The 24,481-nt window shown below is 38.9% G+C and overlaps 1 pseudogene; it reads left to right on the plus strand.

Annotated features, from left to right (window-relative positions):
• Positions 1 to 24,481, plus strand: part of LOC114901334 — a 38,849-nt pseudogene that overhangs the window by 10,458 nt on the left and 3,910 nt on the right.

The following is a 24,481-nucleotide window of genomic DNA, read 5'->3' on the forward strand; positions in this document are numbered from 1 at the left end:
GTGTGTGTGTGTGTGTGTGTGTGTGTGTGTGTGTGTGTGTGTGTGTGGTGTGTGGTGTTTGCAGCCTTGTGTACCTAGTTGGGAGGGAAAGGGCAGGGATGGAGGTACAGATACATGGCAGTCAGGTTTCAAGTATCAAAACGCAAAGGTGTCGCTTCAGTTGGGACTGTTAAGCTTTGCAGCCTATTAACACACATAGTGGGGGGGTCGTTGCCCTTCACCTACTTGGAAGTAACATACTGCACCCCTACTTGGACACAAAGGCTGCCTTGGGAATCAGGTTGCTCACCACAGATGAGGGAGGGCCTTTCAACTTAGAACGAAGTAAGAATGAAAGAGGCCTTTATTTGTGGGTACCTGACAAGCTGAATCCTGCTTCTGTTACCAGGGAAATTGGTTTTAGAATCAAGGTTTGATATAAGCCCATAAAAACTGGACAAAGAAATTGAATTACTGCTTCACAATCAAGTTTCTGATAAACATAAAGGATGCTTTGGGACTATTCCATACGTCCACACAGCAAGGCAAGTATGTAATAGTACAAAATTCATCTGGCAGCCAAATATCTTTTTTTCTTATCATATATTCTCATAGGTGAGTGTGAGCTTTTATTTTGTTTAATACATCTAATAAGGACATGTCATTCAAACTTTTAGTTTATATCAGTGGTTTTAGTTTTTAAGCTATCTTTATCCTTTTAATTCTAAAGTTCTGGTGGTGATAAAAGCCCCTTGGAAAGGGAATTATAGCAGAGATGGTTTACTTCTGCTCGCACGATCACCATAGACTCTATAGACTACGGCACTATAAAATCTCATTAGTGCTTCAAAAGTCTTGAAAACTGTGATGTTAAATAAAGAGTAATTATAAAGAGTAGTGCATCTGACTTGGGTCCATGGTAACTATTTTTACGTGCTCAAAGAAAACTATAGTGATCTTTGTACAGGAATAAACTCTTTCTAGATTATTACTGAGTGCAGGGTAGTTCATTAGTCCTCTGCTAAAAAAACAGAAAAAAAAAGATTTCTCTCTTGGAGTCTACATTTTTGTAGAGGAAAAAGCCAATAAACAATAGACATAATAAATAAAATATGCACTAAGTTAGAAAATGATGAGTGTTAGGAATAAAAATTGATGTTATGGGGAAAGAGAAATTAGGAGTGAGGGGTGGGAGGTACATGGCAATTTACAGTAGGATGGTCAGATTCGGCCTCCCTGAGAAGGTGATTTTTGATCAGATATTTAAAGGAGGCAAGGGAGTTAGTCGTGTGGGTATCTAGGTCGGGTGGGGGAGGTGGATGAACATTTCAGGGAATGAGAAGGCCCTGTGCGACCACACTCAGCATGTGTGAGAGCAGCCAAGAAGCCTGTGGGGCTGGTGTGCAAGTGAATGCGTAGTAGGATTTGAGGTCAGAGCAGAGTGGAGTTTAGGATCTTGTAGGTCACATAAGGACTTTGACTCTAAAAGAAAAGGGAGCCATTGCAGGATTTTGAGCTGAGGGATAACTTGATCAGGCTTGCTTATAAGGATAAGCTAGACTCTTCTCTGGATGATCAACAGTAGAAGTAAGGAGACCAATTAGAAGGCTGTTGCAGTCATCTAGGTGTCTTAGTTATCTATTTCTGCATAACAAGTTACCCCCAAACTTGCTAGTTTAAAATGACAAACATTTATTATTTCACAGTTTCTGTGAGTCAAGAATTTAGGCATGGCTTATCTGGGTCCTCTAACTCAAGGTATCTCATAAAGATGCAATCAAGGTGTCAGCTCAAGGCTTGATTAGGGGAGGATTCGCTTCCAAGCTCACTCATATGGAAGTCAGTTCTTTGTGGGTTGTTGGACTGATCCCTAGATATTGGTCAAAACCACCCTCGGTTCCTTGCCATACTATCCTCTTCGTAGGAGAGCTTACAGGAACATGGCAGCTTACTTCAGGAGAGCAACAAATGGGTAAGGAGAGACAGAGGGTGGGGTGGGGAGAGAGAGAGATTCATTTGGAAGTCAAAGTATTTTAAAACCTAAACTCTGAAGTGATATCCCATTAGTTTTGTCATATTTGTCAGAAATAAGACATTAAGTCCAGCACACACTGAAGGGGAAGAGTTTGCACAAGGGTGTGAATATCAGGAGGTGGGAATCATTGCCAGCCATTTCAAAAACTAACAACCTTGGCAAGAGATGATGCTAGAGAAGTAGTGATGGGAGTGGTGAGAAGTGGTAACAAAATACATAGAAAATCTTGGCATTGTAATAATCCATGATCCATTATTCTGTAGGTAGCTTCAGGCACCCTGTATAATACCTCTGGGTTTCATTTTTTGACTTTTAATTGAAAATCTGCTCACCTACTGCTCAATACAAGTAGTTAAAACCTAAAGAGTTTAAGTAACTAGCCAAAGTTTACAAAGCTAATACATGATAGACCCTGTGTTTAAACCCTGGCAATCTGCCTCTACTCTCTTAGTCTGAGGAGGACACTAGAAATGATGAAGTAGCTAAAACTATTCTGAAACATGCAATGTGCTATACAGATATAAGTAAAATATGGTTACCAATGTGGGCACCTTGGTAGAAATAGCTTAGTTAGAATTTGAGCAGTGCTAGGCAAAGGATAGAGCCCTTCTGTCTTTCCATGTGTCTCTCATTTGTTTCCGTAGGGGTGGAAGCAGAAACTAATTCCTGCTGTAGCGTGTTTCTAGAGAGTATGGCAGTACTTCAGTGCTACCTAGGATAAAGCCACGTGGATTTTGACCTAGAACTCAATACCTGGGGCTAGAGAAGTAAGGATGGTTGGGAACAAATGGAGAGTTTGACTTAATGTGGGGCTAGTTCTTTTTTTAACCAAGAAGACATGTGGCCCTGACAAGGCAGAATGGCCTAACAAGACCCTGCAGTGGCATGAGGTCTGGTTCAAAGTAAAATTGACTAGGGGTTAGGAAGTTCAGGGTGCACGTTTTAAGGCTGGGCCAGGCTGGCTACTATTTGTGGTGTGAGTAGAAGAAGGTGCGCCTGCAAAGTTGAACTAGTAAAACAGAATGAGGCAGACACCTTGGTAACGCTTAGCTAATGGAGCCACTGACAGCCATTCTAATATTTATATAGATTCCAGATTTCTTATGAGTAGCTTTTGTGTGGTAGCTCTATTTCCCTTCTTTTATTTCCCACTATCTGTATCTTTATATTTTAAAGGAATTTCTTGGTACCATATAATTTTTTATCTAGTCTGATAATCTCTGCCATTTAATTAGTGTTTAGATTATTTACATTTAATGCAAATAACAATATGAATTAGTTTTAAATATTCCATTTTGCTATTTGTTTTTATTTGTACCATCTGTTCTTTCCCCCTCTTTTCTGCCTTCTTTTGGATTGAGTATTTTTCTGGATTCAGTTTTATCTTCACTATTGGCTTATTAGCTATTCCTGTTTTATATTTTTAGAAGTTACTCTACAAGTTATAATATGCATTTTTAATTTATCACAACCAACTTTCAAATAATGTTATATCACTCTGCATATAATTTATAAATCTCACAGCAGTATATTTTCATTTCTCTCTCCCATTCTTGATGCTTTTGTTGTCATAAATTTTATTTCTATGTATATCCTTATAATGTTTTTGCTTTAGTCAATTATCTTTTAAAGAAATTAACAAATGAGAAATAAGAGCTTTTTATTTACCAGCATATTTACTATTTCTGGCATTCTTTATTCCTTTGTGTGGATCCAGATTTCCATCTAGTATCATTTTCTTTTTTTTTTTTTTTTTTTTGCGGTACGCTGGCCTCTCACTGTTGTGGCCTCTGCCATTGCGGAGCACAGGCTCCGGACGCGCAGGCTCAGTGGCCATGGCTCACGGGCCCAGCCGCTCCGTGGCATGTGGTATCCTCCAAGACCGGGGCACGATCCCGTGTCCCCTGCATCGGCAGAAGGACTCTCAACCGCTGTGCCGCCAGGGAAGCTCTCATTTTCTTTTTGCCTGAAAAATATGCTTTAATGTTTCTTAAAGTGCAGGTTAGGTAGTGATTCTCTCAGCTTTTATTTTTCGAAAAAGTCTTTTTATCTTGCCTTCATTTTTAAAGATATTTTCACAGGGTATATAATTCTAGGTTAACATTTGTTTATTCTTTTTTTTATTGTGGTTAAAAAAACATGTAAATTTTACTATCTGAACCATTTTAAGTGTATAGTTCAGTAGTGTTAAGTATATTTACATGACTGTAAAACTTTTTCTTCTTGCAAATTTGAAATTCTGTACCCATTAAAAACAGTTTTCCTATCTTCCTCCCCCAAGCCTAAACCCATTCTACTTTCTATTTCTATGATTTTGACTATTGAGGAACCTCACATAAGTAGAATTATATAGTATTTGTCCTTTTGTGACTGGATTATTTCACTTAACATAATGTCCTCAAGGTTTATCCATGTTGCAGCATGTGACAGGATTTCTTTTCTTTTTCAGGCTGCATAGTATTCCATTCTATGTATATACCATATTTTATTTATCCATTTATCTTTTGATGGACATTTGGGTTGCTTCCACTTCTTGGCTATTATAAACAAGGCTGCTATGAGTGTAGGTATGCAAATATCTCTTTGAGGCCCTGCTTTCAATTCTTTTGGATATCTACCCAGAAGTGGGATTGCTGAGTCATATGGTAGCTTTATTTTTTATTTTTTTAGGTACTGTCATACTGTTTTCCGTAGCAGTTGTACCATTTTACAGTCTCATCAACAGGGTTGGAGCAAGGGTTCCAACATCTCCACATATCCACCAACACTTGTTTCCTTTTTTGTTTTGTTTAATCGAAGCTGTCTTAATGGCTTTCTGGTTACCTCTTATCAGATAAATGATTTTCAAATATTAATATTTTCTCCTATTCCATAGGTTGCCTTTTTATTCTGTTGTGTACTTTGATGAATAAAAGTTTTTAAGTTTAATGAGGTATCACCTCACACCAGTCAGAATGGCCATCATCAAAAAATCTACAAAGAATAAATGCTGGAGAGGGTGTGGAGGAAAGGGAATCCTCTTGCACTGTTGGTGGGAATGTAAATTGATACAGGTCATATACCCTGAGAAAACCATAATTCAAAAAGAGTCATGTACCACAGTGTTCATTGTGGCTCTATTTACAATAGCCAGGACGTGGAGGCAACCTAAGTGTCCAGCGACAGATGAATGGATAAAGAAGATGTGGCACATATATACAATGGAATATTACTCGGCCATAAAAAGAAACGAAATTGAGTTATTTGTAGTGAGGTGGATGGACCTAGAGTCTCACACAGAGTGAAGTAAGTCAGAAAGAGAAAAACAAATACTGTATGCTAACACATATATATGAAATCTAAAAAAAAAAAAATGGTTATGAAGAACCTAGGGGCAGGACAGGAGTAAAGACACAGATGTAGAGAATGGACTTGATGGGGAAGGGTAAGCTGGGACAAAGTGAGAGAGTGGTATGGACTTATATATACTACCAAATGTAAAATAGCTAGTGGGAAGCAGCTGCATAGCACAGGGAGGTCAGCTCAGTGCCTTGTGACCACCTAGGGGTGTGGGATAGGGACGGTGGGAGGGAGATGCAAGAGGGAGGAGATATGAGGATATATGTATATGTATAGCTGATTCACTTTGTTATACAGCAGAAACTAACACACCATTGTAAAGCAATTATATACCAATAAAGATGTTAAAAAAAAGTTTTTAAGTTTGATGCAGACCATTTGTCCATTTTTGCTTTTGTTTCCTGTGAATATTCATTTATTCTTTTAGCACTTTAACATGCTCTTTCATTGGATTCTAGTTTATATAGCTTCTGATGAGAAGTCTGTGATATTCTTAGCTTTGTTCCTCTGTATTTAATGTGTCTATTCCTCTGGCTCTTTTTAAATGTTTCCTTTTTATTACTGGCTTTAAGCAATTTGATTATGTTTTCCTTCAGTGTGATTTTCTTTGTATTTTTCCTTAGGTTTTGTTGAGTCTCTTAAATTTGTGAATTCATACTTTTCATCAATTTTGGAATATTTTCAACCATTATTTCTTCAAATATTCTTTTCACTTTTCCTCCTCCTTCTGGGACTCCAACTACAGTTTTGTTAAAGCTGTTAATATTGTCCCATAGATCACTAAAACTTTGGGGTTTTTTTAGTATTTTTTTTCTCTTTATGCTTCATATTAGATAGTTTCTACTGCTGTCTTCACATTTGCTGATGTTTTCTTCTGCAGTGTCTGATCTGCTGTTGATTCCATCCAGTAAAATTTTTATTTCTGATACTGTATTTTTTATCTGTTTCTACTGACTGATTTTTTCCTCAGTATGGTTTATATTTCCCTGCCTCTTTTCATGTCTAGTAATATTTTTGGATCAGGTTGGGGACTAAGTTTTTTTTTTTTTTTTTTTGCGGTACGCGGGCCTCTCACTGTTGTGGCCTCTCCCGTTGCAGAGCAAGGCTCCGGACGTGCAGGCTCAGCGGCCTCGCCACTCCGTGGCATGTGGGATCTTCCCAGGGGCACGAACCCACGTCCCCTGCATCGGCAGGCGGACTCTCAACCACTGCGCCACCAGGGAAGCCCCGGGGACTAAGTTTTTTGTTTGAATCATTTTTTTTCTTTTCTTTTTATAAACTTTTTAAAAATTTATTTCTTTGGCTATGCCATGTGGCATGTGGGGTCCTAGTTTCCTGACCAGGGATCGAACCCATGCTCCGAGCAGTGGAGGTGCAGCGTCTTAACCACTGGGCCACCAGGGAAGTCCTAGCATTAGTGTTTACTGTATAGGGTTGGATAGAGGATTGTTATGGGTTGAATTTTGACCAAAATTTATATATTGGAGTCTTATCCCCCAGGACCTCAACATGTGACCTTACGTGGAGATAGCATCTTTATAGAGGTAATCAAATAAAAGTGAGGTCATTAGGTGGGCCCTAATCGAATGTGACTTTTGTCCTGATAAAAAGGGGAAACTTGGACAGAGATACACGTAGAGGGAAGATGATGTGAAGAGACAAGGAGAAGATGGCCATTACAAACCAGAGAGAGAGGCCTGAAACAGAGCCTTCCCTCACAGCCCTCAGAAGGAACCAACCCTGCCAACACTTTGATCTCAGACTTCTAGCCTCAAAAACTGGGAGACAATAAATCTCTGTTTTAAGCCGCCCATTTTGTGGTACTTTGTTATGGCAGCCCTAGGAAACTGACCCAAGCGTTTATGCAGAACTACGTATTAGAGACTGACTTGGTAAGAGGAGGAGGCGTGTAAGGAGCAGTGTGCCACCATGAAAATTCGTGGACACTGTCAGACTCTAAGATAGATGGGCAATCTGTTCCCATATTTATCCTGCTATGGATGGGAACAAATGCCACCCAGACAGAGCAGAACAGGGCATGGGAGCAGGCCTAGCCTCAGGTTTACCAAGAGCTTACTATTTTTGCTCATCTGATTGAGAAGGATTTAGCAGAAGAAGTACAGTAAGACTTGAATTTTCTGTGTGAGTTGTGAGGGGATTTGATGGCTTCGAAAGAGATTACTTGGAGCGCATAGATGGTTTGAAAGAAAAACACATAAATACTCTAACCTTTGCCATTGGCATTTAAGACACTTAGTATCATACTGAAGCAGGGTTATTTTATACTCCATTGCTCTGAAGGATTATGAGGTGTATGGAACATGTATAAATCTTATTTTAATTAAATGCTTAGGACTTCTAAATGTCCACCCTATTTCTCTCTCTGCTTGTCTGTTTCTCTCTCTGAATTATGTGGGTGACAGTGCAGATTTTTTGATCCCTGGCTTAGCCTTTTACCTACCTACCCTTTTGTTTATAAAGAAAATTTTTTTCTGCAGTTAAAATGATAACTGCCCTAATATACAAAACAAAGAAGGAGGTCCAAATGTTGCCTCCCCAAAATGAGCCCTTATTGAGAGTGGAAGTAAAAAGCCCCCAGACACTCAATAAAAGAGTGAGTGAGGCAGCTGGAGGCCCCCAGGCCTGTCAGCAGTCTGTTACAATTGATGCCCTTCCCCCTTCTCTGGCCAGGGTCTAATTTAAAACTCCCTTGCTCAGAGCTTCTTGATTTGATTGCCGCAGTTCCCAGGCTGTGAGGAGTTAAGCCAAAAAGGTTTTCATTAATTTGCCTTCTCCCTGAAGATTTTAGGCTTGCTGCCTCAAAGCAAGCTAGACAGCACCGTGGGCCAGGTCTTCGGTGAGAAGCTTCTCCTCTGGGAGAAGGCCGTTTGCTCAGATCCCGGCCTTTCAAAGGTCCAGCGTTACTCATCCAGCTTTGGCTCTTGTTATTTTCTTTTGAGAATGTTTTCTTCTACTAGTAGCTCAGGGAACTTTTACTTGCCGTTTGAAATCTAACCCTGGTACCCAAAAAGTATGACTAATCCTACTTACTGGAATTTCAGTGTTTTCATCAAGGCCACAGTTTCCATTTCCAATTTTGTATAATAAGGGCAAAATACCAACTGGCAAACACACGTCTTTGTTGGTTGGTGTACAGCAAAATATCTCCTGTGTTGTAATTAAAATAGAAGTTTCATGATGGTTATTTTTGCAATGGAGAGAAAACTGTCTCCAAGTGAATTTCAAGAGGGGGATAGCTCACGATATGAATACCCAGTTAAGATATTTACTCTATGAAGCACTTAAAGTAAACCTTTCAGCTGCTTTTTTCTGTCATCTGTACAGCGGGATATTAGGTTATTTCTAGGCAAGGGGAGTGGTATATACGCTGGAGTCATGGCCAATGGAAAGATTTTAGAACAACACACTAATGCTCATGCCATTAAAATAGCTTAGTTAAGCAGTCATTGTGATGGCCATTGGAAAGATGAAAGAATATCAGCTAACCAAAACCAAATTTTTGTATTTGTCCACAGCAATCGTTTATTACTTCCTTATGTCGTTAGCAGTCCAAATATGGTTTTCTGGAATGCCGTTGGGAAGAACTCATAGCAGGAAGGTCTAGTGGAATTGGCTTGAGACTTACCAGGCTGCTCTTTTAAGGCAAAAATCTGACTCAAGGGAATATAGCTATTAACTTGGGATGGCCTGAGATTTCCAAATCTTTCTTCTCAAAAGAATCGCCTGGAGATTAATGAGAGTGTAGATCCCCAGATCCCATTCTGAGAGTTTCTGGTTCAGTGGGTCAGTGTGTATATACATTCGTTTCCAGATTATTCTGGGCACAGTCATGATAGGGAACCTCTGCCAGTATGAGTAACTGTAGTAACAAAGTAAATATTCTGAATTATTTGATCACCCGTGTAGGGTCTGCTGAATTTTGGTATGTAAAGGCAAAACTTTTCGCTTTTTGTTTAATCAGTAGATCAACCCCAATCTCCTGTTGTTTGTGTGGCTTCTTTGACTCCTGGGGAGTCATTTGTGTGTCAACTGATAAACAGTCAGCTGGAATCTTTCTTAGAAAAATAATGTCCTGGACTTAGGTGGATATCAGAAACACCTGTGGAGCTACTTGAAAATATATTTTCCCCAGACCTTCTGAATCATAATCTTAGGGAGGGGTCACGATCTCTATCCTTCTATAGGCTTTATAGTTGATTTTGAAAGGCAGTTTATTCTGAGAATCTGAGTTATACTAATGGGGAGAAGTGCGGATTACTAGTACTGGGTACTAAGTGAAGCTGAATTGCCTACGTAGAAATAATATTCGTTTGATTAAGATGATTAAAATTGTTCGTTTCACTGTTTTACGATTAGCTTCTGCATGTCATCAGTAGATATTTGGTCACGGGCCTAAGTCCTGTTGAGAAGGGCAGGAGAGATCTTCAACACTTGAAGCTCTCAGATATAGCTTAAGGTGAACCTTGAAGTATGGATAGTATCTGAATAGGTAGTGGAGTGGAGAGCAGAGAATTCTAGGTGAGGTGAGTGAAGGAGTGAAGTGATTAAAATGGACCCTAGACGTCCACGCCAGTGGGGCAGTGTGGTAACAGAACAAAGCCTATGTAGTGGGAAATAGTGGAATATAAAATGCACAGAGTGGATTGAGGTCTAGGGAGTGGCTTGAACTTGCAGAAAATTAGGAAACATTACAACATTTTTGTGTGTGCCCAGGAATACAGTGCTAACGTTTTATTTTGGTAGGGTGTGCACAAGTTCAGGGGCCAAGGCTGTGGCAGTAATGCAGAATAAGGAGATAGCATTTGGTAGTGGCTGGGAAATAGCAGAAGGGCAGATTTGGTAAATATGTATAGAAGTAGCCTAAAAGAACACTATTTCCTTTGCGGATTGTTTAGAAATTTTCTCCTTAAGAAGAGACCATCTCATGCAGAGGAAGGCATAAAATAACTGTCTGCACAATTGCAAAATAACTTCTTTAGTCAAATTGGCTGCTTTTAAAAGTGATCAGCAAAAACCTTCAGACACAGCATTAACAAAATTTTTTATTATGTTCAGAGGCAAAACCTTTTCAACTTAATCTGAGTATACAGTCACTTTAGTTTTTTGTTTGTATAGGAAGCAGACAGGCATTCAGATATTTGAGTATTGTGAATAATCAGGTAAGAGAAATGAGTATACTTAGCTGTAAAGCTGTTTGAATAGTCTTTTCTTCCGTGATGCATAATGTTTGTAATTTTTTTTTTTTTGTGGTACGGGGGCCTCTCACTGTTGTGGCCTCTCCCGTTGCGGAGCACAGGCTCCAGACGCGCAGGCTCAGTGGCCATGGCTCATGGGCCTAGCCGCTCTGCGGCATGTGGGATCTTCCCGGACCGGGGCATGAACCCGTGTCCCCTGCATCGGCAGGCGGACTCTCAACCACTGCGCCACCAAGGAAGTCCGTTTGTAATTTTTAAATAATTTATACGCACATAGTAACGTCTGACATGGATTCAATAGACAGGCTAGAATTTTCCTGGCTTCCTCCCATCATGCCCCTACTTATCTTTCAAGAGCCATTTCAAAAATTACCTCTTGGGTGACTCTTTCCTTGGAGGCTCCTTTGTATGGCTTGCCTCCAGTCTGATGGCTGCAATTACTCCTTGTTCCTCTTCTCTCACTCCCAGAGTCCTGATGCCAAAGGACTCATTCAGCAGAGACGTCTTTGGTTCAAGGCAGCAGATGGCCTATGTAAGAATCAGAGGCCTCTTTCTACAACCAGAGTGGTGTAAGAGAGACCCAGACTAGCTGGGCAGGGGGACGGTGAGGGGGAACCTCTGGAATCTGTAGATCTTGGAGAAGGATGGGGAAGCAGTGAGAGTCAGAAAGGACTTGGAAAAATTTGCTTTGAGATGCAGCTATATCAGGTCTGCAGCTTACAAAGTAGCTGAAAAGTATGAAAGTAGCTATTTCATAGGAAGAGGCTTCCGGTTCAGTTCCACAGACATTCATGCACAGGCAGTGGGGATATGGCACTGAATGAAGCTGGACACAGTCTTTGGTCTTATACAGCCTTGCCTCAAAATGAGCTCAATTTATGGGGAAAAAAAAAGGGGATTTTAGAATGTATACTAATATATTACATTCTTTCACCCCATGCCGGTCATGGGTGAATAACTTGAGTCTTGCTAGAAGCAAAGCCTTCAGACTTTATTAGATTCAATACCGTGTTTCTTCATGTCCTTAAATACGAAAATGAAACTGAAATCTGGACATCACAGTTATGGGATGCTAGCTCTTAAAGTAGAAGCAAAGGACTATGGGATGAGGTTTTCTTATAGCCCAGGGCATTTTCTCAGAAGACTTGTCCAATTTGTCTTATAATTTTTTTTTCATTCTTTTTGGAAATCCTAAGATTGCAACGTTATTACATTCAGGCGTTTCTTAGTTTAAATTTATCTCCAATCACATGTTAAAGAATGGTCCCAATTATTACTCTGAACAAAACAGGGGAAAGAGAATTTGTCTAACCGTCTCAAATACATGATACCGATTTGAATTTTCCTTAATGAATGATGAAAACTATCTAGGTACATGAATCTTTTGACCCGCAGCTGAAGATTGGACTTTGAGCTAATACATAGGTTAATTGCATCTAATGTTAATCTACCTTAGTGGGGACAATTAAGTCAAATTATAACTTGTCCATGTTATAATACATTTTGACTTTCTGATTCATCTGTGGACTCCTACAATTCCTCCTTCATTCAAGTGTCTGCTCTTCCATGGGAGAGAATGATAGGAGACCCCATCCCAACAGTGTGCTCTATTGTAGCTTAGGTTACTTCTTCAGGGAAACATTCGTATTCATCTTAATTTAAGCATCATCTTAATTAAGCATCACCGAAGGGACAGGTCAGTGGCTTGCTGGAAGATTCATTCTCATGGTCTTTCCATTCTCTGCCTTGGCCACACCCTCAACTGGAATTTAAGCCTGAGGTTAGAAGGAGAATGCTTTTAACCAACCCTTGAAGATGTCTGACCTAAACTTATAGCAGTTGTTCTTTAAATATGAAGAATAATCAAGCTCAATAAATACTTTGATTTTTTTGAAAGAAAATGACAATTTTTAGCATGAGAAACTCTTTGAAGTACAAGCACATCCAAGAAGAATGTCATATATTTCATCCTTTTCTTTCTAGATGGATGTTTAAAAGCTGGATAACAGTGTTAGAATGTTAATTCATGTTTTGTGTTCAGTTTCATAGCTCAGCATCTGGTATTTTGGGCTCACCTGTGGTCTATTTTATTATTTTTCAACAATGCAATTCCCAGTTTGAAAGCTCATTTAAGACATTGACTCTTGATCCTGTTAAGTTCTCTTCTCCCTGGGCAGTGCTGTTAATATCAAATATCTGGCCTTTTTTTCTTCCAGTGCCAGAAACTCCCAGCAGATGTCATCATAAGGCAGATATGTTTAGCAAGGCTTTTCTAGAATAGCAAATAGAATTGTTGCATGTAGTAGGGATGTGTGTATTGGGTACTGGATTTAATTCATTCTGGTCTCAGGTCTCACCAGGGTGGGTTGTTATAAAGATGTAAAGAGACTCCTGGGATTCTTGCCTGCCTTTCTGTAATGTGGGAGAATTGTTTTCCTTCAATATAAATTAGGGAACAAAGAACAGCCTTGCAGTCAAGCATTTCCTGGGTTCTTCAGCTCAGCACAAGGCAGGGCTGTGGTGCAGAAGGGCAGTGGGGGAGGAAACAGTTGCTGAGATACAGGTAGTAAGCGAGGGAGTTGGGATTTAAAACGAAGCAGGCTCACTGACTCTAGACTCCATGCCCTTAGTACCAATGGGAAAATACAAATGGGCATAAAAACTTATGTCCTTACCATGCCCAACAGAGCCCATGGCTGTTTTTTTATCTTAAAAAGAAAGGAAGAGAGTTATATTGGAACTGCCCAACATTTCATGGCTATCAAATTCAGTTAGAAAATACAGTTTTTCCCAGGGAAGACCAGGGCACGTTGACTTATTTGCTATAAATGTAAATGAAAGTCAATCTAAATTCTAATTAGTTTCCACCTACACAGATAATGATAAATGTTTTCCAGCTTTATTGAGGTATAATTGACAAAACTGAATATATTTAAGGTGTACAACATGAAGATTTGATAAATGCATACATGGTGGAATGATTACACAATTAAGTTAATTAACATTCATCACATTACCTTTTATTCTTGGTTTATGGTGAGAATGCTTAATTTACTCTCTTAGCAAATTCAGGTATACAACAGAGTATTATTAACTGTAGTCACCATGCTATGCATTATATCTCCAGGACTTATTCATCTTCTAACTGAAAGTTTGTAACCTTTGATCAACCTCTCCCCATTCCTCCCACCCGCTAGTCCCTGGCAGTCATTCTACTTTCTTGTTTCTCTATGATTTTTTTTTTTTGTTTAGATTCCACATACAAGTGATACTATACAGTATGTCTTTCTTTGGTTTATTTCACTTAGCTTGTAATGCATGTTGCTGAAAATAGTAACATTTCCTTCTTTTTCTATGGCTGAATAATATTCCATTATATGTATGTATATAAATTTATATATGTATACATATATACATACATAGCACACCCTCTTTATTCATTTGTTGACGGTTACTTACATTGTTTCCATGTCTTGGCTATTGTAAATAATACTGCAGTGAACATAAGGAGTGCAGATATCTCTTTTAAGATACTATTTCATTTCCTTTGGATATAATACAGAAGTGGATTGCTGGATCAGATGGTAGTTCTGTTTTAATTTTTTGAAAAACTTCCATGCTGTTTTCCACAGTGGCTGCACCAATTTACATTCCCACCAACAGTGTACAAGGGTTCCCTTTTATCCACATCCTGGTCAGCATTTGTTATCCGTTGTCTTTTTGGTGATAGCCATCACAACAGGTGTGAAGTGACATCTCATTGTGGTTTTGATTTGCATTTTCCTGATGATTAGTGATGTTCAGCACCTTTTCATGTACCTGTTGAACATTTGTATGTCTTTGGGAAATGTCTATTCAAATCCTTTGCCCATTTTTAAATCAGGTTATTTGTTTTTTTGCTATTGAGTTATATAAGTTCCTTGTATATTTTGGATATTAACCCCTTATCAGGTAAATGGTTTGCAAATATATTTTCACCTTCTATACGTTGCTTGTTCTAAGAATTTATCCATTTCTTCTAGGTTGTCCAATTTATTGGCTAATAATTGTTCATGGTTGTCTCTTATTGTCTTTTGCATTTCTGTGTTATCAGATTTAACATCTCATCTTTTATTTCTTATTTGAGTTTTCTCTTTTTTAGTCTAGCTAATGGTTTGTGAATTTTGTTTATCTTTTCACAAAGCAATTTGTAGTTTCTGTGATCTTTAATATTGTTTTTCTGGTCTCTAGTTCATTTCTTTCTGCTCTGATCTTCTTTATTTCCTTCCTTTTGCTAACTTTGAGCTTAGTTTGTTCCTCTATTTCTAGTTCCTTGAGGTGTCAAGTTAGATTGTTTATTTGGATATTTCTTTTTTCTTAATATAAGTGTTTCTTGCTATAGCTTTCTCTCTTAGAAATGCTTTTGCTGCATCCTGTAAATTTTGGTATATTGTGTTTCCATTTTCATTGTTTCAAGATATTTTTGATTTCTCTTCTGACTTCTTCGTTGACTCATTAGTTGTTTAGGAGTGTGTTTAATTTCCATGCATTTGTGAATTTTCCAGCTTTCCTTCTGTTGTTGATTTCTAGTTTCATACCATTGTGGTCAGAAAAGATACTTGATATGATTTCAGTCTTCACTTTGTTAAGACTTGTTTTGTGACCTAACATATGATCTATCCTGGAGTGCTTGAGAAGAACGTATATTCTGGTGCTCTTGGATGAAATGTTCTGTATGTATCTGGTCTTCTGATTTGAAGTGGACAGACTGATTGATGGAGTTTTCTGGACTGGGGCAGAGGGGTCCACTTTTTAGACTATATCTTATTGTACTTAATTTAATCTAGCTTCCCAAATAATTGCAAATATTAAAAATAGGTACATGCTATGCATAATTTGCCCTATATCTTAGCAAAATTATGACATTAATTATGGTAGTGATGACAAAAGAATCTTTTTATTAGTTTGCTTCCATCATGTTTGATTCCAGAGTTGTTCACATTTAGAACAATCCTAAGGTTGGAACAAATTGTATTTCAAAGGGATAAAACTCCTTTTGAGGTTTTGAGGTGATTAAAGTGATGGCAATGTAAATGGAGAAAAGAAGACTGAAGGAGAAAGGGAAAGGGAAGGAAAGCAGACGGCTTACTTAGAAGGTGAAAGAGCACTTCTTAGAATCTAGTTTACTGCACTTTGGTTTCTTTTGGGCCCTCCTGGGAAGACATTTACTTATTTTCATTACTAGTTAAATTAAATAGAATAATGAATACTGATCATTTAAAGTTAGAACTATACAAACCCTTCCTAGGCATTTTAACTTAAAACTTTTTCCCCCCCAAGCATTTGGTCTTGTAAAGGAAAATGGCATAATCAGCTTGAGAATAATAGTTTGAAGAATATTTATCAGAGTAAGTGTATCCTGTGGTAAACAGAGCAAGTGGAAAACCAAATTCCAATCGCCATTCATTCTCCATCAGAGAAATTTAATTACAGTGGGTATATGTAATTTATATTTCAAAGAAGGCAACATATTTTGAAAGGATAAGAATAATTACTCCCATGTAACTTAAAGACTTTCTCCATTGCTGAATTTAAGCATCTGGGGAGAATTCTCTGAGCAACTTTAGGCACATCTGGAAATGGGGTTGATCTTTGAGCTTTACGGCCACATGCCAAGATTCTGACTACTGCCTTTTTCTGTCAGTGGGATATTGTTTTGGGGGGAGGTTTTACATAACCTTCATAGAGAGCTCCTCATTTTCTGCTTCTGGGTGAGTTGTTGGAGCTGAATTGTTGGTGTTCCTGGACTTTGTTCCTACCTCAAAACATAATGATCCCAGACAGCCTGGAGTGGGGAAAAAGTGTGCTAGCTTCTAAAAATGTTATTTTGTGAGTCAGGCAGCTTGAGGGTGCTGGAAAGGGCGCTGAGCTGGGTGTTATGAGATTTTGGTGCTCATCCTAGTTTGGCCCCTGTTGGGTGATTTTTGGCTCTAACACTTCAGTTTGAGGCCTCTTTCTTCAAGGCTTAGGAATGTGGACAGAATTTTAAAATTCTGTAGAGAAAAATTAAACCTTAGTTGCATTTTTCTTTCTCAGGAATTCTTTCCAGCTTTTTTGGGGGGGGAAAAAGTCAAACTGAATGACATCTAAAATCCAGTTTATGTGTTACATTTTAGATACTCTGATTCTAATATGTATACTCACAATCCACTTTGTTGATGAAGAAAGTGGGGCAAAGACAGACAAAATTTCTAGATCACAGTCGTGACTTGAGGTTTTAACAGAGACCCAAGTAGTTTAAGTTATAGTTCTGTTATTTTTTAATCTCTGCCTAAGAGATTCTCTATTTAGATAGGATAGAGGTTTTGCCATGTGATTTTAATGTGGTAGGAAAGATAGGCCTCCAATAATGAAGTATGGGCTTCAGACCCAAGGCTGTGGCTGCCCAGGCCGCTCTGCCTCCCAAGGAAGGCTTACGTAGATTTTTCAGTTTAACTTAAAATACTGTTGTTTCAAGAAAGGAACAAGCAGTAGATTCTCGGGGAAAAAATGAAATGAAGGTCAAGATGAATCCACATATTTGTTTTCTTTTTTTTTTTTTTTTTTTACCTTCAGGGTTGTAAGCACTTTGTTACCACCTCTCACAAATACAACTTCTACTCCATTCAGCTAAAAAGGGAAATGAGTTCTCCTCCTGAAGCGGCAGACACACTAGCCGTGATAACCTCTAATGCTCATGTGCACTGGAAGGTACTGGCTCACCCGGCCCCCAACCCATCTGCTTTCCTTCTCACAGGGTCCCATGAGGCAGGTCTGATTATTATCTACATTTTACAGATGAGAAAACTGAAGCTTTGACAGATTAACTAAGTTATTCAAAATCTTCTAAAACCATTCATCTTTTTGAAGTTTTTAATCTACATTTTACCAAACACTCTTTTGAATTCTATTTCTCTTGCCTATTATTTCCCCGCCTCTATTCTTGCCACTCTTGTTGAGTATTTGCCATTGACTGGCTCCAGCTAGGAAGCAAGATCAGGTACTTCCATTTCCTGGTTTTCATGGAGCTTTATGCAGATGAAGACAGTTTAGAAATAGTATATCCCACATAATTCTTCAAAATAAATAATTTAATATGACCTAGTGCATAAATTTAAGTATCAGGAGAGTCATTTTGTCATATGGACTAGATTTTGATAGAGTTTATGCTACATTAAGGAACATCCTATATAGGAAACTCTACTCAAAAATAAATGAAATGGTTATTATTCACTTTACAAAAATGTCTTTTGCTTAATAAGAATAATAGGCCCTTTAAAATCTGATATTCTTCTAACACATTAGGTGCTAGGTGAATGGGTTTAGAATCTCAGAATTATGGTAGAAAAAAAAAAAAGCCTGTGTTCTTGTGTTTACCAAAAGGGTTGATGGATGTCAATAGTGGGGGAGGTGTGTGTGTGTGTGTGTAGAAACTGCGGATAAATAGGAACTCTAGTTTCTACTCAGTTTTGCTGTGAACCAAAACTGCTCTTAAAAAATAAAGTTTATTAATAAAAAGATAAGGGGGTTAGTTAGAATTTCAACTCTGTGACTCACTATTTGTGTAATATTGAGTAAGTTGTCTCTCTGAGTCTTAGGTTTTTAGTCCATAAAATGAAAATAATAATAGATCCCATACCAATATTGAGAAGATTAGCTGAACATAACTATTTATCTCTTTCTCTTGGCTCTTTTTGAGTACTAAAAAGAAAATGCTGGTTCCTTTCCCCCTAAATGCCCTTAGGTTGCATATGAGGGACATGGTAAGTTTGTTTGTTTGTTTGTTCATTCATTTATTTTTGGCTGTGTTGGGTCTTCCTTGCTGCCTGCGGGCTTTCTCTAGTTGCGGCGAGCGGGGGCTACTCTTCGTTGTGGTGCATGGGTTTCTCATTGCGGTGGCTTCTCTTGTTGCAGAGCACGGGCTCTAGGCGCGCGGGCTTCAGTAGTTGCAGCACGCAGGCTCAGTAGTTGTGGCTTGTGGGCTCTAGAGTGCGGGCTCAGTAGTTGTGATGCATGGGCTTAGTTGCTCCGCAGCATGTGGGATCTTCCCGGACCAGGGCTCAAACCTGTGTCCCCTGCATTGGCAGGCGGATTCTTAACCACTGCACCACCAGGGAAGCCCGGGACATGGTAAGTTTAAAGCAGAATAAGACCAAATCCAAATATTCTACCTCCTCGTCCAATGCATTTTTCACCATCCCACACACTTCCCAGAAACCCAGCTTCACATACAGTGAGAGATGCCCATCTGCATAGGTTGTAACTTGTGTGACCTGCGTCATGGGGGATGCTCGTCAAGTTGGTTGGCAGAAGAACCTACTTGGTGGGTTTTATTTGTTAAGATCATCCTTAGGTAATTGTACCAGACACATTTTTCAGGCCCTGTTCAGTTGCCCCATAATCATTTTCAACAGCCTAAAGCTGTAAGGAGGCCTCTGAAGCTGTGTGATAAGGAAAAATAGAGGCCTCTTCGTCAGAGAGCCTAACTGTGCTCTCGAGTCCGGAGGCAGACTTGAAGCCTAGTGGTTTTGACAGGTGAAGAGCTGTGCACTTTAGTCACGGATGAGCCATTCCCAGAAAAGGATAACTCACTCTGTCTCTTGGATGGTTTAATTGCTTAACTGCCAGATGGTTTCTTCTAGTCCCTTCTAACTTTATTATTTTGATTCTCCAAATCACAAGCACACCTTTTCTATAAAGCAGAGGTTTTTAACTCTGGAATCAAGAACTGCTTTGAGAATCTGATGAAGACCACAGACCCATTGCTTAGAAGATGCACACGCACACACACACACACACACAGAAGCACGCATGTACACAACAACAACCTTTACAGAATGTCTGAATTGAACTTCAGAGAGCTAAACTCTGCTGTAAAATAACTCAAACATCAAACTTTCCTCAAACATTAGGAAGCAAAACTAATGTTGGAAAAAAAAAAAACAAAGTAAAATATTGAGCAGTTGTTGCTCTCTCTTAAAAAAAATGAACCCCTAAAATGAGCCACTTTAAAAAAAAAATGTTGAATCTAAAGGGTTATTTCTTACTGCAGTTGAAGAGGATTAGGTGTGGGCTGCCCATATATATAGGTGGTCAAGAGCCTAGAAGGGTCAGCAAGAACCATCTCAGCAAAAAACAAAACAAAAGAAAACAACAAAACTGCCTAATTCTAATGAAACAAAGGCAGCCAATATTTAAGATATTTCTTTAAATAATAATTCTTAAGAAGGTATTATTCTTCCTTTCCTTACATCAGAAGAATATAATCTAGGCTTTAAGAAACATGTCCAGAATAAACAGTCACACACTGTAGCAAAAAAAGTGCTTTAGGGTGGAAATCTCCGGGTGGGAAAAATGGGATCAGTAGACTACCTGATACATTTGTGGAGGATTGTTTTGAGAGGATGTTTCAAAGTGAGGGAATTCCTCACTATGTCCTTATAGTGGCATAGAAAACTAAACTAAATAAATAAAAAAAATTGAAGAGTCATTTTCTGGAAAAATGAAAGTTGAACGCGAAGGACGTAATTATAGCTCACTACTTGGTTTAGCAGCAAACAGTTTACATAGCCATAGTAATTTTTTTAAATCTTTATTGGAGTATAATTGCTTTACAATGGTGTGTTAGTTTCTGCTTTATAACAAAGTGAATCAGTTATACATATGTTCCCATATCTCTTCCCTCTTGCGTCTCCCACCCTCCCTATCCCACCCCTCTAGGTGGTCACAAAGCCCCGAGCTGATCTCCCTGTGCTATGCGGCTGCTTCCCACTAGCTATCTATTTTACGTTTGGTAGTGTATATATGTCCATGCCATAGTAATTTAAACATAAATAATCGGGTGACAAGAAAGGACACTAATTGTCATCTTTGATATTAAGAATTGAATATACCTAAAATGGATAAATCAAGAAATACTAGCATGAGCATAATTTTTAGGAATTGGAGATAAATACTTGAAAAACAAAAGGCGCTAAAAGTGCTTAGTTTTTTTTTTTACCTGTGCTATACAGTAGGCACTCAACTGTCAACTACTTCATAGACAGTAGGGTACATATATCATTGCCAATCTCCCAACCCATCCCATCACCACCCCTTCCCCCTTGGTGTCCATACGTTTGTTCTCTACATCTGTGTCTCTATTTCTGCTTTGCAAATAGGTTCGTCTGTTTTTCTAAATTCCACATATATGCGTTAATATACGATATTGGTTTTTCTGACTTCCTTCACTCCATATGACAGTCTCTAGGTCCATCCACTTACAATCTGTTTGCAGGGCACATATCAAGTTAACCTTAGAAATGCATTCCAGTATACATTAGGTGCAGACAAATACTGTTTGATTCCACTTACACAAGGTATCTAGAATAGTCAAATTCATAGAGTCAGAAAGTACATTGGTAGATGCCAGGGGCCAAAGGGGGACGGTGGGGGGAGTGGGGAGGGGGAATGGGGAGTTAGTGTTTAAAGGGGACAGAGCTTCAGTTTAGGAAGGTGGAAAATTCAGGAGATGGATGATGGTGAGAGTTGTGCAACAATGTGAGTGTACTTAGTGCCACTGAACTGTACAGTTAGATATGGTTAAATAGTATGTTTTACATTATGTGCCTTTTACCACAATGAAAAAACATTAAAAAAAATAAATGTGCTTAGTTGTTTTCGGCAAAGGACAGCAATGTTTTAATATGACTTTTTAAAGTCATATAATGGATCTTTTGTTTGACACAAAATCCCATGTTTCTGGGTCAAGTTTTACACAAAAATCCAGATCAGAAAATACTGGAATCCAACTCAAGCCCATTCTGGACCTGAAAACTGCTGCTCCCTTGTTAAGGGACTTGTGTCCTCACTCGCCCTTCCTCAACCAGCCCCTGCTCCCCACCCCCAGTGCATTGTGTTTTCCAGGCCTCCCTTTGATGAATATTTGTACTACTGTCTGTTAAGAACATTAATTTGGAGTTCAGTAATTCCATTCAATTTTACTTTTTTTAACTGTGTTTTTAAAAAATCACACATATAGTGTGGTCCTAATCATATAACACTTTTATCTACCTATGTCTAAAGCTGCCCAGAGGTATCTAGAATTGTGTTCAACAAAGATAATATGGGCTAATCTGGGAAAAGGGATATGGTTGATTTATTGCTTTCTTTCTGGCCGATTTTCTATGTTGCTTGACTTTTTAAACAAAAGACAATTGTTTTTGTAAAAAAACAAACTGATAAAAACAATTTCATCCACTTACCAACTCATTTTGAAACTCTTTTGATAAGTGAAATGGTAATTTTTTCTCTTTATCACTCTGCGTAATTAGTTGCCAGGACTAGGTCCTTATCGAGCTATCCTTTTATGTTTCTGTCCAGCTGTATTTGCAAGTATGTAAGCTTTCTGAGGTCAGATATTTTAATTTTTTTGTGTCTGTGTTTTCATAGCTATATCTCCAGTGCTTGGAGCAGTGCCAGGCAGGTGGTAGGCCCTCAGAAAACATTTTATGAAAGACTAACTAGATAAAGAACCTGTTGCACCTTTCATAAGAACTGGTATGTTAGCAAAAAGTGTTTATAAGAAGTACACAAATGTTACTAGGTATTCAGCATGCCCTTTTGAAGGTTCTCAAAACACCTAATTTTTTTCTTTTTTTCCCTCTAAGAACAGCTTTACAAGGCAGCTATCAGGCCCATGGGATTAGAGATTTTAGTTGCATAACTGTCATTGGTTGTTCCTCAATTCCAGCGCCACTGACCAGTGTAAGATGGGTGTGACGTGCATCGCCTCTTCAAAGGAGCAGTATGGAGAAGCAGTGACTCATACCGTAGTGAGAAACGGAAATGACGATCCAGATAAAAATGTCTAAGCCCTTGGTGAACCTAACTGAGAGCTACAGAGGGTGGAGGGGGAGTCCTAATGTGCCCACCGCTCATGTCCAAGCTGCTTGGGCTGCACGACAGGGTGATTCCCAGGGCCCTGCCTCTGACTTTGGCAGGATCCCAGCTCCCTGCTTCCTTTTATTCTTTAGGCTCTAGGTACTCAGTCAGCTTCCCTTTTCTTTGTAAACCCACATGTGGCTGTGGAGTATGAACAACCCCTTTTCCTCTCCAAGCCAAGGCATTCTTCTCGTCTCTTTGCTCCTGTAGCATTTTGGATACAAGAAAATGTGCTGGCTCTGCGCTCACATTCCAGGTTAGACAGACTTGGGTTTGAACCCTTTGCCACCTATGGATATGGACAAGACACTCAGCGTCTTTAGAGCCTCTGTTTGCTCATCTGTGATAGTACCTACCTATAATATTATTGTGAACTACTAAATAAAAATATTCAGGTAAAGCACTTAGCATAGTGTCTAGCTGACAAGAAGTGAACAGCAAGGGTTAGCTAGTACAGCTGATATTGTTTCCAGTATTTGTTTACATATTTGTCTCCTCTAGTAATGAACCTTTCCAGGACAGAGACTGTGTCTTAGTCACCTTTGGTATCCCATTTGCTTAGCAACATAATGTGAGTGTAGAAGTTGCTCAGTGAATCTTTGACTAATGAATAATTGCATATATGTATGTGTACATATTATATATATATCACGCACATAGATATGTATAGTATAGAATGAGATGAAATGGCCTTTTGAAGCTCTAGTTTGCTTATGAATATGGATAGCATTATTAGAATAATTATATATAGCATTATTGAAACTCTGATTTATTTATATTGGAGATTTCTCCTCACCATAATTGGAACGTTTCCAAGTTTAGTTGCTCTCAGCCTCAAGAAACTTGGGTCTTCAGGGCAGGACCCAATTTCCAAGAAAGGAGACTGCATTTCCTGGCACAGAGAGAATCAAGGCCATTTGGCAAGGAATAGGATATCTGCAAGATTGTCGCATTATTGTTGTATAATTATGTATCGGTAAGATTACCATTCGTTGAATTATTATTTGGTGCCTCACATTCTTCAAGGTAGGTATAATCGCCATTTTACAGAGGAAGAAGCTGAGGATTAGAGAGTGTAAGTAACTTGCTCAAGGTTACACTGCAAGTAGGTGGACAGCTTGAGCCCACATATCTGTATGACTTCCCAACCTGCCTTTTTGCCAGATATGAAAATCTCTGAAAATCTGATGAGAGCAGAAAGTTCTTTCCTCTGATTCAAAAAAAAGAAACCCCAAGGGACATACACATCACGTTTTATATGCAATTGCAGGAACTTTGTAACCCCCCCATCCCGCCACTGAAACACATCTGTGAAAGCCCTGCGGATGTACTGACACCCCATTAAGAGCAATGAGTCAATTTTCAACAAAATAACCTTGAAATATGTGTTAGCCTTCCAAGTCGTCACAATGTGATACTATTTGTCAAACATGTCTGTGGCTCCAGCTTGAGGGCGTACTCAGAACCCATTTACTGGCCACAGAAGAAAATCAGTCCCCGTTATTTATTTTTGTTTTCTCCAAAGAGTATTTGTTGTCCTGCCTCTTTGCTTCGAATGACTTTGGGCCATTTTCAAAATTGCAAACCATTCTGCAAGGTTTAAAGAAATCCAGAGAACATGCAGTAGGCTCAGAAAGAGCCTCCCTCCCTCCCTCACACATCCACCCATTCACAGCTTCTTATGGGCAACACAACCCCATCACATGACCCCATCAGTAACAAATTGTTGGGTCATTGATAATATAGGCTTTGGTGCACAAGGGTCGTTTCAAGTCCGGGTACTTACTCTATCACTTTCCTTCTCATGGAGATAGTCATTCTACTGTACTGTGGCTGACAGCCATTGGCTTAAAACAGATGATGTCCTTCATATTTTCTCAGCACATTTAGCGTTGATTCCTGCAACTCAAGGTGTGATCCAGGAACCAGCAGTATCAGCATGACCTGGGAGTTTGTTAGAAATGCAAAATGC

Source organism: Monodon monoceros, unplaced genomic scaffold (genome assembly GCF_005190385.1).
Source record: "Monodon monoceros isolate NGI ecotype Baffin Bay Population unplaced genomic scaffold, NGI_Narwhal_1 Super_Scaffold_2, whole genome shotgun sequence".
Taxonomy (NCBI): domain Eukaryota; kingdom Metazoa; phylum Chordata; class Mammalia; order Artiodactyla; family Monodontidae; genus Monodon; species Monodon monoceros.